A 15412-nucleotide genomic window follows, 5' to 3' on the forward strand; every position below is an offset into this window, starting at 1 on the left:
AGACGTCCAGTTCGAGGTGTCATCTTAACACCACAACACCGTCGACTCCGACTGCAGTGGTGCCAGATTCATCGACAATGGCCTCAACTGCGATGGAGACAGGTGTGGTTCAGTGACGAGTCCCGATTTCTGCTCCGACGTCATGATGGAAGATGTCGCGTGTATAGGATTCGTGGTGAACGTTATGCGGCAAACTGCGTGCAGGAAGTGGACAGATTCGGCGGGGGTAGTGTCATGGTGTGGGCAGCCATCTCACACACTGGCAGAACTGACCTGGTCCACGTGCAGGGCAACCTGAATGCACAGGGCTACATTGACCAGATCCTCCGTCCACACATCGTTCCAGTTATGGCCAACGCCAACGCAGTGTTCCAACATGACAACGCCAGGCCTCACACAGCACGTCTCACAACGGCTTTCCTACAGAACAACAACATTAATGTCCTTCCTTGGCCATCGATATCACCGGATTTGAACCCAATTGAGCATCTATGGGACGAGTTGGACCGACGCCTCCGACAGCGACAACCACAGCCCCAGACCCTGCCCGAGCTGGCAGCAGCCTTGCAGGCCGAGTGGGCCACCATCCCCCGGGACGTCATCCGTACTCTGGTTGCTTCAATGGGCAGGCGGTGCCAGGCAGTTGTCAACACACGCGGAGGCCACACCCGGTATTGACTCCAGATGACCTTGACCTTGGTGGTGTGTCCTATCACTTACTCACAATGGACTAGAGTGAATTGTGAACAATCCTGCAACATTTGGTAATTATCGGACTCACCATTCAATAATTAAATCAATTCTCCAAATGTTACGACAATGTGGTTTTGCGTTTCTTCTTTTGAAGAGTATATATATATATATATATATAGAGAGAGAGAGATAGAGAGAGAGAGAGAGAGAGAGAGAGAGAGAGAGAGAGAGAGAGAGAGAGAGAGAGAGAGAGAGAGAGAGAGAGAGAGAGAGGGTCATAGTAGTATGTTCCCATAAATCGCTTTCAGATGTTTCAACTGTAGGACATTCACTCCTCCGATCGCAGTTTTGTAAATATGATCAAACCCACACTGATACTGGATAAAACACAAACAATTCGTCGTGAAAAATCTGGATGACTGTTTTTCAGTTGACGCAGATGTCAATATGTAGTTCTATTTTTGTCTGTTTCTCTTCTGGGTTTTTTAGGGGGAGGGGTTGAGGGTGGCGGTGTGTGTGTGGTTTGTTGTTGTTTGCTTTGTTTACTTTCCTGTTTAGTCACTGGCACAATGCCAATTAATGAACACTTGTTTTGTATTTTTCTAATAATTAACTGTGCTGTTGATTTATGTTCTGTTCTGCCATTGGTTATGCTATTAAACACAGATATCGATTATAGGAACATTGTGAAACATAATTGGACGAGCTCGATTGTTGTATACAGACGACCCAGGGGACGACACGAAAGTAAATACACTTCTCGGAGTGTGGTTTCCTGTGATCAGTCCATGATTAAAGACACTAACGACAACATTTTAATACAAAGTATGTTTTGCACCGTTATAAATAAAGCTATAATTTACTTAATAGTGATGACTATTTGCATAACGGGAGTAATCCCATGGAAACAAAACATATTTCGAAAAGTGTCCAGTATTCCCGTGATAGAGAATGCTTGCGACCTCTGGAAAGGTGTTGTTTGGAGTCTGGTGGATTGTTCTAAAACATGTTTAAGTGATGAACGATGTGTTCTCTTCACGTATGATAAAAATGGAACATGTTCTACGTATTGTAACATCGGAACGGAGGTTGAAGCTGTGCATGGATATGTCTCTGGTGAACTTTCTCTTTGTTTCTCATGTTTATTTTGGTTGTTTGCTTCTTCTTTTTTTACTCTAGTCTGCTACCACTGTAAGATGTTTCTGAATAATAAAATGCTTTTAAGGTCTACAATTACATACTAAATACATTTATTTTGGGTTTATAATATCAATGTCTATATATTCAATGAGGTTCTGGCACGTTTTGGTAGTTTCTGGTATCAATGTCGTTATATTCAATGAGGTTTTTGCTATTTGTGTTGTAATAATATTGTTTTTTGTTTCTTTTCCATGTACTCATCTGCGATTATATTAAACATAATTAAAAATAGGTATACATACGTGATTAAATGAAAACACATGGCGATAAGACTCTCAGATATCCACAAATCTGCAATTAGTATTTAATGATATTTGAGATGTTTGTCTATGGTTTGGTGAATTTTCTTGATTTCTGAAATTAATTTTAAAATTTACGATGTCTGCTTATGCTATTTCAATTAAATAATTATTTGAATTTTAGTGTTCTAGGTACCTGTTTTCAATAATAATAATAATAATAATAATAATAATAATAAATAATAATAGGGGCGGGACACAGCCCAGTGGTAAAGCGCTCGTTCTAAGCGCAGTCGACCTGCGATCGATCCCCGTCGGTGGGCCCATTGAACTATTTCTCGTTCCAGCCAGTGCACCATTACTGGTATATCAAAGACCGTCGTATGTACTACCCTGTCTGTGGGATGGTGCATATAAAATATCCCTTGCTACTAATCGAAAAGAGTAGCCCATAAAGTGGTGACAGCGGGTTTCCTCTCTCAATATCTGTGTGGTCCTTAATCATATGTCTGACGCTATATAACCGTAAATGAAATGTGTTGAGTGCGTCATTAAATAAAACATTTCTTTCTATTACTACTAATAATATGATTTTTAAACATTTTGCGTTTGTTCATAAAATAATCGCATTTAAATAACTAGTAATATACATCTCCGCGCAGTCTGTTTTCGACAGGGTACTATTCCAGCATCCTGATTCTGAAAGCAAATAATGATTGCACTTTCTGAATTTCAGAAGGATGGCACAGTTTTTGGAGCAATTTAAATTTAGTAAAGTAATTTGTCTTTAGATGTTCATTCGATGTTGTCAGGTCTAATTGCCTTCGTTTAACATGCTAAAAAATGGGGTTGTTTAACGACACCACTATCATTGATTTAATAATCATCGGCTATTGCTTGTCACAAATTTGGTAATTTCGCAATACAGTCTTAGAGAGGAAATCCGCTACATTTTACAAAGGATTTTTTATATGCATCATCTCACAAACAGGATAGCATATACCACGGCCTTTGATATACCAGTCGTGGTGTACTGGCTGTAGCGAGAAATAGCCCAATGTGCCCAACGACGGGGATCGATCCCAGACCGACCGCGCATCAAGAGAGCTACTAATGACAAATCCTGTCCTGAACGAAGGAGACGGCATGGGTCAACACCTGTTCCCATGACAGGCGTGCGCTGCCACAGCTTGATCTGAATATGCACGTTAAGCTCTATGACGTGACGTGACCTAATGGAAAAATGTAGCGGATTTCCTCCCTAAGACTAAATGTATATGTTGCAATTAACGAATGTTTGACACCCAAAAGCAGACGATTAATAAATCAATGTGCTCTACTGGTGTCGTTAAACGAAACAAACTTTAACTTTATTCTCCATTTTAACAACGTGGGAGGGCTGTTATTTCATAAAATGCGTGATATTCTGTGTTAAAAAGATGTTGATAGAAAATAATAGTACGTCTATTTAGTTTCAGACACAATGTCAGCCTGGTTTTGTGAAATACGAAAACAGCTGTTACTGGTTTTCACTGAAATCAGCGATCCGATCATGGGATGAAGGCAAGGTACTACATGTACATTTAAAGGGACATACCTCAGTTTCAACCCGTGAAAATTAACACTTAAGTTTAGTTAATCTACAGATTTGTAACACATTTGGATAAAGTTACAATTGAGTGAAACATGAGTCTGTGACTTTGAAATGGTGAAATATCCTCTAAAAATAGACTAAAACTCGACTTCATAACTGTTACTTCTCAGACGCACGTGCGTTTTTAAAAATATGAGAAATGCATTTTGTGATATTAAAACCACCAGGATGACCAAAAACACTTCGAATGTACGGAAATTGATAATCTAAACAATAAAATCTCAGTAAAGTATGATTTCATTTATCAAAATGCCTTTGTGTTTAAAATCTACGGTATGTCCCTTTAATTTTGTTTCATTATCATTTCATATATTTTCCGTTCTTACATCCAATGCATGTTCGCTGGGGCGGGACGTAGCCCAGTGGTAAAGAGTTTGCTTGATGCGCGATCAGTCTAGGATCGATCCCCGTCGGTGGACCCATTGGGCTATTTCTCATTCCAGCCATTGCTCCGCAACTGGTGTAAGAAAGGTCGTGGTATGTGATATCCTGTATGTGGGATGGTGCATGTAAAATATACCTTGCTGCTAATCGAAAAGAGTAGCCCATGAAGTGACGACGGCGGGTTTCGTCTCTCAATATATGTTTGTTCCATAACCATATGTCCGCCCCCGTATTACCGTAAATAAAATATGTTGAGTGCGTCGTTAAATAAAACATTTCCTTCCTTCCAATTCATATTCAAGCAGTCTGTCCTGAGCACACGCCTCAGTTATCTGAGCTTCCCAGCAGAGCAAATAAAAAAAGTTGTTTTGTTTAACGAAGCAGCTAGAGCACATTGATTTACTAATCATCGACTATTGGATGTCAAACATTTTATACTGTTGATGTATAGTCTGGGAGAGGATACCCGCTACAGGTTTCCATTAATAGCAAGGGATCTTTTATATGCACCATCCCACAGACAGGACAGTACACACCACGACCTTTGTTACACCAGTTGTGGAGCAATGGCTGGAACGAGAAATAGCCCAGGCGCCTCCAACGGGAATCGATCCTAAACCGACCGCGCATCAAGCGAGCGCTTCACCGCTGGGATACATCCCCCCCCCCCCCCATAATAAGAAGCATCTGTCACATGGCAAGTTTATTTTCATGGCGGCCCACATATCTTTGAAGCATCGCAGTACTTTTGTGTGTGTGTGTGTGGAGGGGGGGGGGGGTTGGGGGGGGTCCACCCCAGTGGTAAAGCGCTTGCTTGATTTGCGGTCGGTTTGGGATTGATCGCCGTCGGTGGACCCATTGGATTATTTCTCGTTCCAGCCAGTGCACCACGACTGGTATATCATAGGCCGTGGTATGTGCTATCCTGTCTGTGGCATGGTGCTTATAATGGAACACTGTAGCGGGTTTCCTCTCTATGACTGTCAAAATTTCCAAACGTTTGACATTCAATAGCCGATGATTAATAAATCAATGTGCTCTAGTGGTGTTGTTAAACAAAACAAACTTTTGTTCATTTTAAACAAAATCGTACCACCAGCAATTTTTTTATTATTATTATTTTTTTTAAATTATATATGGATCTTTTCAACGTCTTGACTAGGTTGAAAATGCCACACTCCCAATCGATAAGTACGAACGCTATTAACATAGGTGTCAAATCCAGATAGAAATGTTTCTGTAGTATCGTAATTCTTATTGCCCACACACTAAGTATTGAGAATGATGCTTTCTAATCTTGTTCTGCCGGGGGTGGGGGGGTTGTGTAACACTAAATGTTCAGTTATAAAAATAAATGGTGACATAAAAGTAATGTGCGCGGCCATAGATAAATTGCGACACCTTTTACACTGTTACTTGAGGAAATTATTATTATTATTATCATATATTTATCCTATAACTTACCCATGATATCCATGCCATAAACCCATGTGATAATTTACTCTATTAAGTCGGTTAATAATGGTATACAAATGGTATGTGTTGCTGTGGATGGGTCATTTGCTCTCTCTCTCTCTCTCTCTCTCTCTCTCTCTCTCTCTCTCTCTCTCTCTCTCTCTCTCTCTCTCTCTCTCTCTCTCTCTCTCTATATATATATATATATATATATATATATATATATATATATATATATATTTTTTAGGCATATTGCCAAAGCATTAATTCCTACCTTGTCATCATAACGTCAGCTGAAGAAGACAAATTCATCCGGGAATATCTGTTACAAAGTACAACGAGTAAGTATGCTTAAATATTTAGAGTTAATCAAAACAACCACACATAGAATGTTTATATTGATGTGAATCATACATTGTTTATAATAGTCCGTTCGCGTCAAAACGGAACTGGTGACTGAGCTGACTGATGTGTATTTGAACTACATATAGTGTGTCCAGGCGCTTGTGCCAATCTGATTAAAATTAGCTCTACTGGTTTACCAGTAGATCTAACAGCATTGCGTGGACACCCAGGTTTAGGTGGCATTTCAACTATAAATAACAATTTAAATATCGACCAATGATACTTAGCCGTTTATAACGTTATTCGGGGGCATACAAATTCTAAAAATATCGGGCGCGACTATTTTATGTAATATGCCAACTTGTTGGTCTATTTCAACATTAAGAAACCGGGGAAATGTTTAGTAATAAACTCTGGATTGTATAGTAGTATAAACATATTTTATGGCTATATCATCACGTTTTTTTTTTTGGTTTTTTGTCTTGAGACGAATTTTATATAAACTTTTATATCGAAATTAGTTTCTGGCATACTTTCCAACTAAATATATTGTCCATGGACTGTCCCACTTCGTAATTCACCCAAATCATTTCGTATGCCCTTGGCATAATCCCGAATGTTTTCAAATTATTTTCAAATCCTTTTGAAATCACTGGCATGATTTTGCAAGTAAGGTTTTGATTGGTCGAATGAAAGGTCAACTGCACATGAGCTCAAACGGGGTGCTATTAGATCCACAGGTAATAGTAATTAACCAGAGGTGGTAATTTCAATTAGATTGGCGCTTATGCATACACTTTAGAAGAGGGTGGGGTGCTAAACTGAAGGCTAGCGAAATGTATGAGGGGATAAAATATATTTCCCTAGGAAAAGTATTCAAACAAAAGAAAACATTTACTTGACCAAGGAGAGGATTCGGCCGCCGAAACCCACCCTCTGCTTATATTCCTGTGTTTGTAATTACATAAAACTGTTGGTAAACTAAATAAGTTGTGTTGTTTGTAATTATAAGAATTGTTTGTCATTTTGTTGTGAATTTATCGATGTATATGGTGTACACTACTAAAGGAAATACCATAGACGACAATAGTGACATATGTGGCTAAAACGCCTACCTGCTATGCATCAATCGACATAAACACTACGGATATAAATACTACCACCCCTGACCCTTAAAGTGAATCAGGACAAATTCAGGGTGAAGCTGCTCATTGGGGAGATAACGAGCTGTTTTATTAGCTTGAATTCCCAATGTATTTGCTCTGGAGAATTAGAGTGTTTTGTGCCTGGTTAATAATGCCGTTTTTATAAATATTCTAAAGGTTTTCTCTGTAAAATTGTTTTACGCCAATTTTAGACTAAAAAAGCAATTAAGAAATGTTAGTTTTATGTTTATGCACTTTAGAAATTCCCAGAATTAATTATTTCAAGTTGGTAATGCTTTTTCTATGGGCTAAACTGACGTATTTACAAAAGTTGAATTTCCTTAGGATTTAGAGTGTGCATTTACAAACTGTCAAGTGCAAACGGAAGCTGGACCAAAACGCAATTACTTTATTTATTGGGCAATTGAGTGCATAACGTAATTATTAAATGAAATGATATTTATTTTGTAAAGGTAGATCTCTTCCTAGCGTAACGTAATTTCTGATTGGCTGTTATGACGCCACGTGGTACTTCTCAAAAACTATAAAAGTCCGACGCCAATGGACGTCAGCATTCTTTCTCGGACATCCCAAACTGTAAGTTCATGTTCCTTTGTCTAACGTTACAACTGTATTACATTACCTAACATTGCATACAATTAAACCGACTCCGGAATAATTTTAACTTGTATTTCTTAAGTAAATTGTATTATAATACCATCTCTAATTAACTTGTTTTATGGAATAATTACAAGTAACCGTAAGCTACAGTGAAGTTTACATTTATTGGAGATACAATTCTCACTGGTTTGATATAATTAGAGCTGAAAGGAAGATATCTATTTATATGTTGGAAACTTACCTGTGAACATTAACTTTATTTCTATTTACTCATCACCTTTATATAAATTTATAATTCTGAAAATTGGAACACTTCGTCTTTGTCATCTGTGAATATTTATTTGTATTCTCTGGACTTTGTTAATATCCTTGGGACGCGGCCACAACAGTATATATATATATATATATATATACACATATATTAGGTAGCATATCCAGTGTAATCAAAGTATGTGATATTTTTCAGATGATATACTTTCAGAATTTGCTAACTTTGCAAATTAGATGTCAATTAATCGATGTCACTGCACTACGTTTATTGACATTTAAACACAATATCCTATGGTGACACTCCATAATAGTCCAGTTGCTAGCTGATTCATGTGGACAGAGTGGATAAAAGCGTCAACGTTTCCCCTGCTGTTTCTGTAGGTCCTGTGATTAGATTTTGTCCTATAAGCCAATCTGTCAGTGCTTTGGGAAAACATTATATCTTGATGTCAAGATGGCCGCCATTTACGAAACAGATTTGTCAATATATTGAGTTCTAAATGCTTCCAGACCACAATTCATACTGCTATATCTATCCTTTATTAATGCTTGTGATGTATCCGTGCTATATCTGACAAATTTTCTCTTAATTTGTAGATGGCCGCCATTTACAATACGTCTTTGTCAGTATCTTGAGTTCTAAATGCTATATGTATCGCCTGTGAATATGCCAACTTAGCATTCTTAATTAAATGTTCAGTTACATGTTAATATAGCTGCCATCTTGAATTTTACAAATGGTCCATTGAAATCATTTCAATATATACATATAATGGAACCAATTTTTTATAATCGCCCTAATATCTCAGTTATCCTGTATTACAACCTGGATTAACAAAAACAATAATTAACACTTGTCAAAACGTTTTAGATGAAATGTGAATTGTTCAGCAGCGTATTAATAATAATAACAATAAAATGTGCATAAACAGAATAAATATCTCTTCAAAATTCAAATATCAACAAATTTAGGTAAATAATGGAACAGATGAAAATAAATTGTGAGTATTTAAATTGTGAGTTACATGTAGAGTTTTTGTTTTCATTTGTTGTTTGTTTTTTAGACCAGATCTGGTGATTATAAAACGTTTAGAGTCTAGAATCGAGACTCTAATAGAGTCTGATATTCTAATGTCATGATAACGCCATACAACGTGTATGCGTATGACGTCATTAGAGATTGTGTCTGGACTCTAAAAGTTTTATAAGCACGGGCCCAGTTGTCTAAGTAGCTGTTTTGGAAAAGTCACTGCAAAAGCCAAAAGATAAAGTATGTAATGGATTTACAACGTAAAGCAGCAGTGTTGCTCAATCCCAGACAGAATCCTACAACAACATTCGATGCACCATTTTATACATACGTAGCGCATTGACTAATGTGATGCGCGGTCGATCTAGGATCAATCCCAGTCGGTTGGCCCATTGGTTTATTTCTCGTTCTAGCCAGTGCACCACAACTGGTATATCAAAGGCCGTGGTATGTGCTATCCTGTCTGTGGAATGGGGAATATAAAAGATCCCTTACTACTAAAAACATGTAGCGGGTTTCCTCTAATACTATATTTCAAACTTAAGATTATATGATAAAGAGATTATTACCCTCGTGTATTTAGGTATTATCAATATCATATATTAGTAATAAAAATAATGTATTATGCGAGCCTCCTAATATATGATACTGACGATACCGAAAAACACTGGTAATAACCTCTCTCTCTCTCTCTCTCTCTCTCTCTCTCTCTCTCTCTATATATATATATCTCTATATATATATATATATATATATATATATATATATATATATATATATATATATGTATATTTGTTCGTACGTACAAAATTATTTGGACACCCAATGCAATCAATTTAACGGGCGGGACGTAGCCCTGTGGTAACGCGTCCGTCTGATGCGTGGACGCTCTAGGATCGATCCCCGCCGGTGGACCCATTGGGATGTTTCTCTTTCCACCCAATGCACCAAGAATGGTATATCAAAGGCCGTGGTATGTGCTATCCTGTCTGTGGGATGGAGCATATAAAATATCCCTTGCTACTAATGAAAAAATGTAGCGGATTTCCTCTCTATGATTGTCAAAATGACATCCAATAGCCGATGATTAATAAATCAAAATGCTCTAGTGGTGTCGTTGAAACAAAACACAGTTTGTTTTTATGTGTAACTTCAACACCGTTCAAAATAACATACGGACGTTTTATACACACATAAAGCTAGTGGTCTGGTAGTGACTTTTGCTACGAGTGAGTTTTTATTTTCAATATTTGTTTTGCTGCGATGGAAACAAATAGCCATAAATAATAAATGTCCTGGTTCCGCAGACCAACTCTAAAACCGTTCAAGATAATTGCGAAATTTGTTTAGAAAGTATATATGGTATATAGTGGAGAAGGCCAACTCTAAAACCGTTCAAGATTATTGTGAAATTTGTTTAGAAAGTATATATAGTATATAGTGGAGTAGGTCAACTCTAAAACCGTTCAAGATAATTGTGAAATGTGTTTAGAAAGTATATATAGTATATGGAGGAGAAGGTCAACTCTAAAACCGTTCAAGATAATTGTGAAATTTGTCTAGAAAGTATATATAGTATATGGAGGAGAAGGAGAAGGTCAACGCTAAAACCGTTCAAGATGATTGCGAAATTTGTTTAGAAAGTATATATAGTATATGGAGGAGAAGGTCAACTCTAAAACCGTTCAAGATAACTGTGAAATTTGTTTAGAAAGTATATATAGTATATAGTGGAGAAGGTCAATTCGCTCCAAAACCAACTCGCCCAAGCGGTTGGTCAACTCTCCCCACTTTATTATGTTCAAAGTAAATTTAATTAATATATTACATTTGACGGAACTGCAACATGTTTCAAGCTAGAACATTCACCGGGAGTTCACAGCTGTCAGTGTCCCAGTAGTAACCTTAAGTTTGTAAATAGAGAATAATACATTCGTGTCAGTTAGATACCATTTATCTCACGAGATTTTTTAAATGAGCGAAAGCGTTGTAAGATAAATGGTATCTAACTGACACGAATATATTATTCTAGTTCTTACATATCCTAAAAAAAGCCCCCAGGTTTTAAGCAAATTTTAACATCCTTTTTGACTAAAAGTTATTTACAGCCGTTGCACCAGAAGCTAACTTACGCGTCACAGACCCATGATTGTCAGGTTAACTATACGTCACAATGTAATCGATTTCCATCGTGTAGGTTTTCATTGCATGTATGCCAGTGGTGACCTAGTCATCACCTAGGAGCAGCCAGTGTCGTATGTTTGGTAATTGTTAACACATGTGTTACTTCCCGATATCAGACAACTGGACTAGGTGAAGTGGTTTTATAGGGTTCTTTATTCTGGAGAATCGGGATATATAGTCTAACAAACCCTATAAGCAAAAATGGCATTATTAAAATACATTCACAACTATACATAAACAGTCTTAAAACACCATATTAAAACGCATTAAAAATATATATAAATACACTCCGTTGGAGGTCGCAGGAAATGTCCGGACCGACAGATACTACCGCCGTTGGTTTTTGGCAGGATGAAATGTGTACATTCACTCCACATAAACAAACAGTCAGTGATTTTGAAATAGTCAAATCAAAAAGAAAACGCAAACTAGCGAATTCACCAGAGGAGGCATTGCCACCTATGTCAAGAATGGCATTCCTCATTCACTTATTCCAAACATTAATGCTCACAATAATATAGAATCACTAGGAGTATCAATACATGGCCACACAGAAAATATTAATGTTTTTAATTTTCACATACATCCGGGTGCCACAACTAGACAAATTACAGTAGAAAATTATTTAAAAATAATTGGTAAATTTAATGATAATTTAATTATCACGGGAGATTTTAACAGTAAAAATATACTTTGGGGATCTAATTTTACAAATACACAAGTGACAGTAATAGAATCATTGATGGATAAACTAGATTTAGCATGTCTCAACGATGGCACTGAGACCTATCATTCAGAAATAAATCAAGCATGGACATGTCTTGACATTACCCTGGTATCACAAGCCATGGCGGCTAAATGTATGTGGAATGTCCTTAACGACTTGGGTAGCGATCACATGCCTACCATTACTAATTATAATACTTCTGATAATTGGCAAGAACATATTAATTATAAAAATAAATGGAATTTCAATAAAGCCAATTGGCATACGTTTAGAGACTTGTGTGATAAATTAGACCATGGGCAGATTAGAAATAAAAATATTAATAAGTTTAGTGATAATTTAATTAATGCCGTTATTAAAATTGCAAATTCAACAGTCCCCATTTCAAATAATAAAGTAATATCTAATTCTGTACCTTGGTGGACAGATGAACTTACTAATTTAAAAATACAGAGAAATAAATTAAGAAATAAAGTCAAAAAAGATAAAAACTGTGGAAATGTTAAACAATTTAAAGAAACTAAATATAAATTATCTTCAGAAATATTAAAAGCTAAAAAAGCCTCATGGGAGCAATTTTGTTTTTCAATTGACAGTAAATGTTCTATTAAAGACGCGTGGTCAAAAATTAAAAGAATCCAGGGGAAACCAAATACACACAATAATATTTTAAGAAATAGTAAGATTTATTTAACTAATCAACAAAAGGTTAATGTGTTGGGACAAACATTTAGAAATAACTCAGCAACTACTAATTACTCTAAAGTTTTTCAAACTAAAAAATTAAAAACAGAAAATGAAGATAAAATTCCCCTGGATTCTAAATGCCCAAAGGGTGACACACTCTATAATCTACCATTTAAACTCCAGGAATTGCTCAATGCTTTTTCTAATCGTAAAGGGACTGCCCCGGGTCCAGATAATTTTAGTTATTTGTTTTTTTTTTAAATATGCCAATAGCTATCCTTGAGCTATTCCTGGAGTTATTTAATTTAATTTGGAAACAAGGTTACATCCCCCTTGCTTGGAAACATGCTGAAGTTTTCAGCCTTCCAAAAAAGGGGAAGGACCTTTCCAATCCTACTAATTATAGACCTATATCCCTAACTTCCAGTGTGTGCAAGACCATGGAAACTATGGTTAACAATCGCCTTACCCACTTTTTGGAAAGTAATAATTTACTTAGTCAATTCCAAAGTGGTTTTAGGAAACATCACTCCACCACTGACCACCTTGTCCGTTTACAAACCGAAATTAAAGATGCTTTTCGGAAGAAACACATGGTGGCGGGGGTGTTTGTTGATATCGAAAAGGCTTATGACATGGTCTGGCGCCACGGGTTGTTAGTTAAAATTTATAATATGGGAGTAAAAGGTCAGATGTTTAATTTTATTGATTGTTTTATATACAATAGAACTTTTTCAGTTAACCTTAATGGTTTTTCTTCTCCCATATTGGATTTAGAAAATGGAATTCCCCAAGGATCAGTTATTGCACCAACTTTATTTAGTATTTTTATAAACGATTTGGCCAAGGTTTTAACTGATTCAGACATATCAAATAGATCAAAATTAAGTATCGGGCTCTTTGCAGACGATACAGCTTTTTGGAGAATTGGTAAATCATTGAAACATATTCAAACAGATCTCCAAAAAGATATGGAAATGAATTAGCTGACCTAAATGCTAAGAAATCCTTAGTGACTTTTGCTACGAGTGAGTTTTTATTTTCAATATTATTTGTTTTGCTGCGATGGAAACAAATAGCCATACATAATAAATGTCCTGTTTCCGCAGGCCAACTCTAAAACCGTTCAAGATAATTGCGAAATTTATTTAGAAAGTATATGTAGTATATAGAGGAGAAGGTCAATTCGCTTCAAAACCAACTCGCTCCAGCGGTTGGTCAATTCGTCCCACTTTATTATGTTCAAAGTAAAAGTAAATTGCGGAACTGAAACGTATTTCAAGCTAGAACATTCACTGGGAGTTCAAAGTTGTCAGTGTCCCAGTAGTAACCTTAAGTTTGTAAATAGAGAATAATGCATTCATGCCCGTTAGGTACCATTTATCTCACAACGAGTTTTTTTAAACGAGCGAAAGCCAGTTTGATACGTTTTTAATCAACGAGTTGTGAGATAAATGGTATCTAACGGACACGAATGTTTTATACTATTTCCTCAAAAAACAGGTTTTAAACAAATTTTAACATCGTTTTCGACTAAAAGTTATTTACAGCCGTTGCACTTGTAGCTGCTCACAGACCCATGATTGTCGTGTTAACTATACGTCACAATGTAAGCGATTTCTATCGTTTAGTTTTTTAGTGGATGTATGGCAGTGTGACCTAGTCATCACCTAGGCGCAGCCAGTCGTATGTCTTGAAATTGATAACACATGTACATGTGTAAATAACTATGTGTTATCAAACACGACGCATTGTGTTCTCACCAACGGATGTGTAAGAAATGCCAATAGACAAGACAAACTGGGAGAATAATTATAAGATACGTACACTATCAAATTGTGCATAGTCATTACTAGACTATTAATATATACTCTGTTAAAAAAGAAACACATAGGTGATAGGGAAAGAAGAAAAGTGATTTGACAAAATATCGGTTTTTTGTACAATGTTGCTGAATGACCATGTTTGTTAATGTTTCTGGAATGGGACAGCATGCCCAAATGCACAAAAAATTAAAAAATTAACGCACGTTGTGGCACGTTGTGCGACAATTGCAGGAAATCGGTGTGAAATGGTCAGATTTTGGCGAATGCACGTGAAACTCGGGGAAAAGATTGGGGTAGTGATGTGTATTTAAAGTTGCAATGCTCGCAATGATGCCTCGTTTCCATTTTGACGTAGACGAGTTACAACATGCCACAACTAAGCCTGACGAATCGAAAAATTGCAATAGGCCACGTCCAATTAGGTGAATCGCAGTCAGCAGTCGCACGCCATAGGAATGCCCATCAGAGCACCATTTCACGTCTCTCGGGCAGGTACCAGTAGTTTCAATCAGCTGAATACTGGCCCAGAAGTGGAAGACCTCGCATAACAACTGCAGCTCAAGATCGCTACATCTGGGTTCTGCACTTGCGTCACCGAACTGCCACAGCAACGAACACTGCTGGACGCATACCTGGTTTGAGAAGGGTGTCTGCACAAACCATTGGCAACCGACTTCGAGAAGCTGGTTTACGGGCTAGGAGTCCGTATGTTGGCCCCGTCCTGCGACGTCAACATCGCCATTTACGTGTTCGTTGGTGCACGAATGTACAGGAGTGGAACTTGGGAAACTGGCGGCGGGTATGGTTCAGCGACGAGTCACATTTCCTTCTACAGCGACGTGATGGACGACAACGTGTTTACAGATGCCGCAATCAACATTTTGCCGACAAATGCATCGCCCAAGTTGACAGATTCGGTGGAGGGAGTGTCATGATGTGAGGAGCCATCTTG

The 15412-nt window shown here is 37.2% G+C and overlaps 1 long non-coding RNA gene across 1 annotated transcript; it reads left to right on the forward strand.

Annotated features, from left to right (window-relative positions):
- The first annotated feature begins 1436 nt into the window (after positions 1 to 1436).
- LOC121372902 lies at positions 1437 to 5963 on the forward strand. The gene is made up of 3 exons (XR_005958026.1): positions 1437 to 1809; positions 3605 to 3700; positions 5873 to 5963. It is a non-coding gene; the product is annotated as an uncharacterized LOC121372902 (long non-coding RNA).
- The last annotated feature ends 9449 nt before the right edge of the window (positions 5964 to 15412 follow it).

This window comes from Gigantopelta aegis, chromosome 5 (assembly GCF_016097555.1).
Source record: "Gigantopelta aegis isolate Gae_Host chromosome 5, Gae_host_genome, whole genome shotgun sequence".
Lineage (NCBI taxonomy): Eukaryota > Metazoa > Mollusca > Gastropoda > Neomphalida > Peltospiridae > Gigantopelta > Gigantopelta aegis.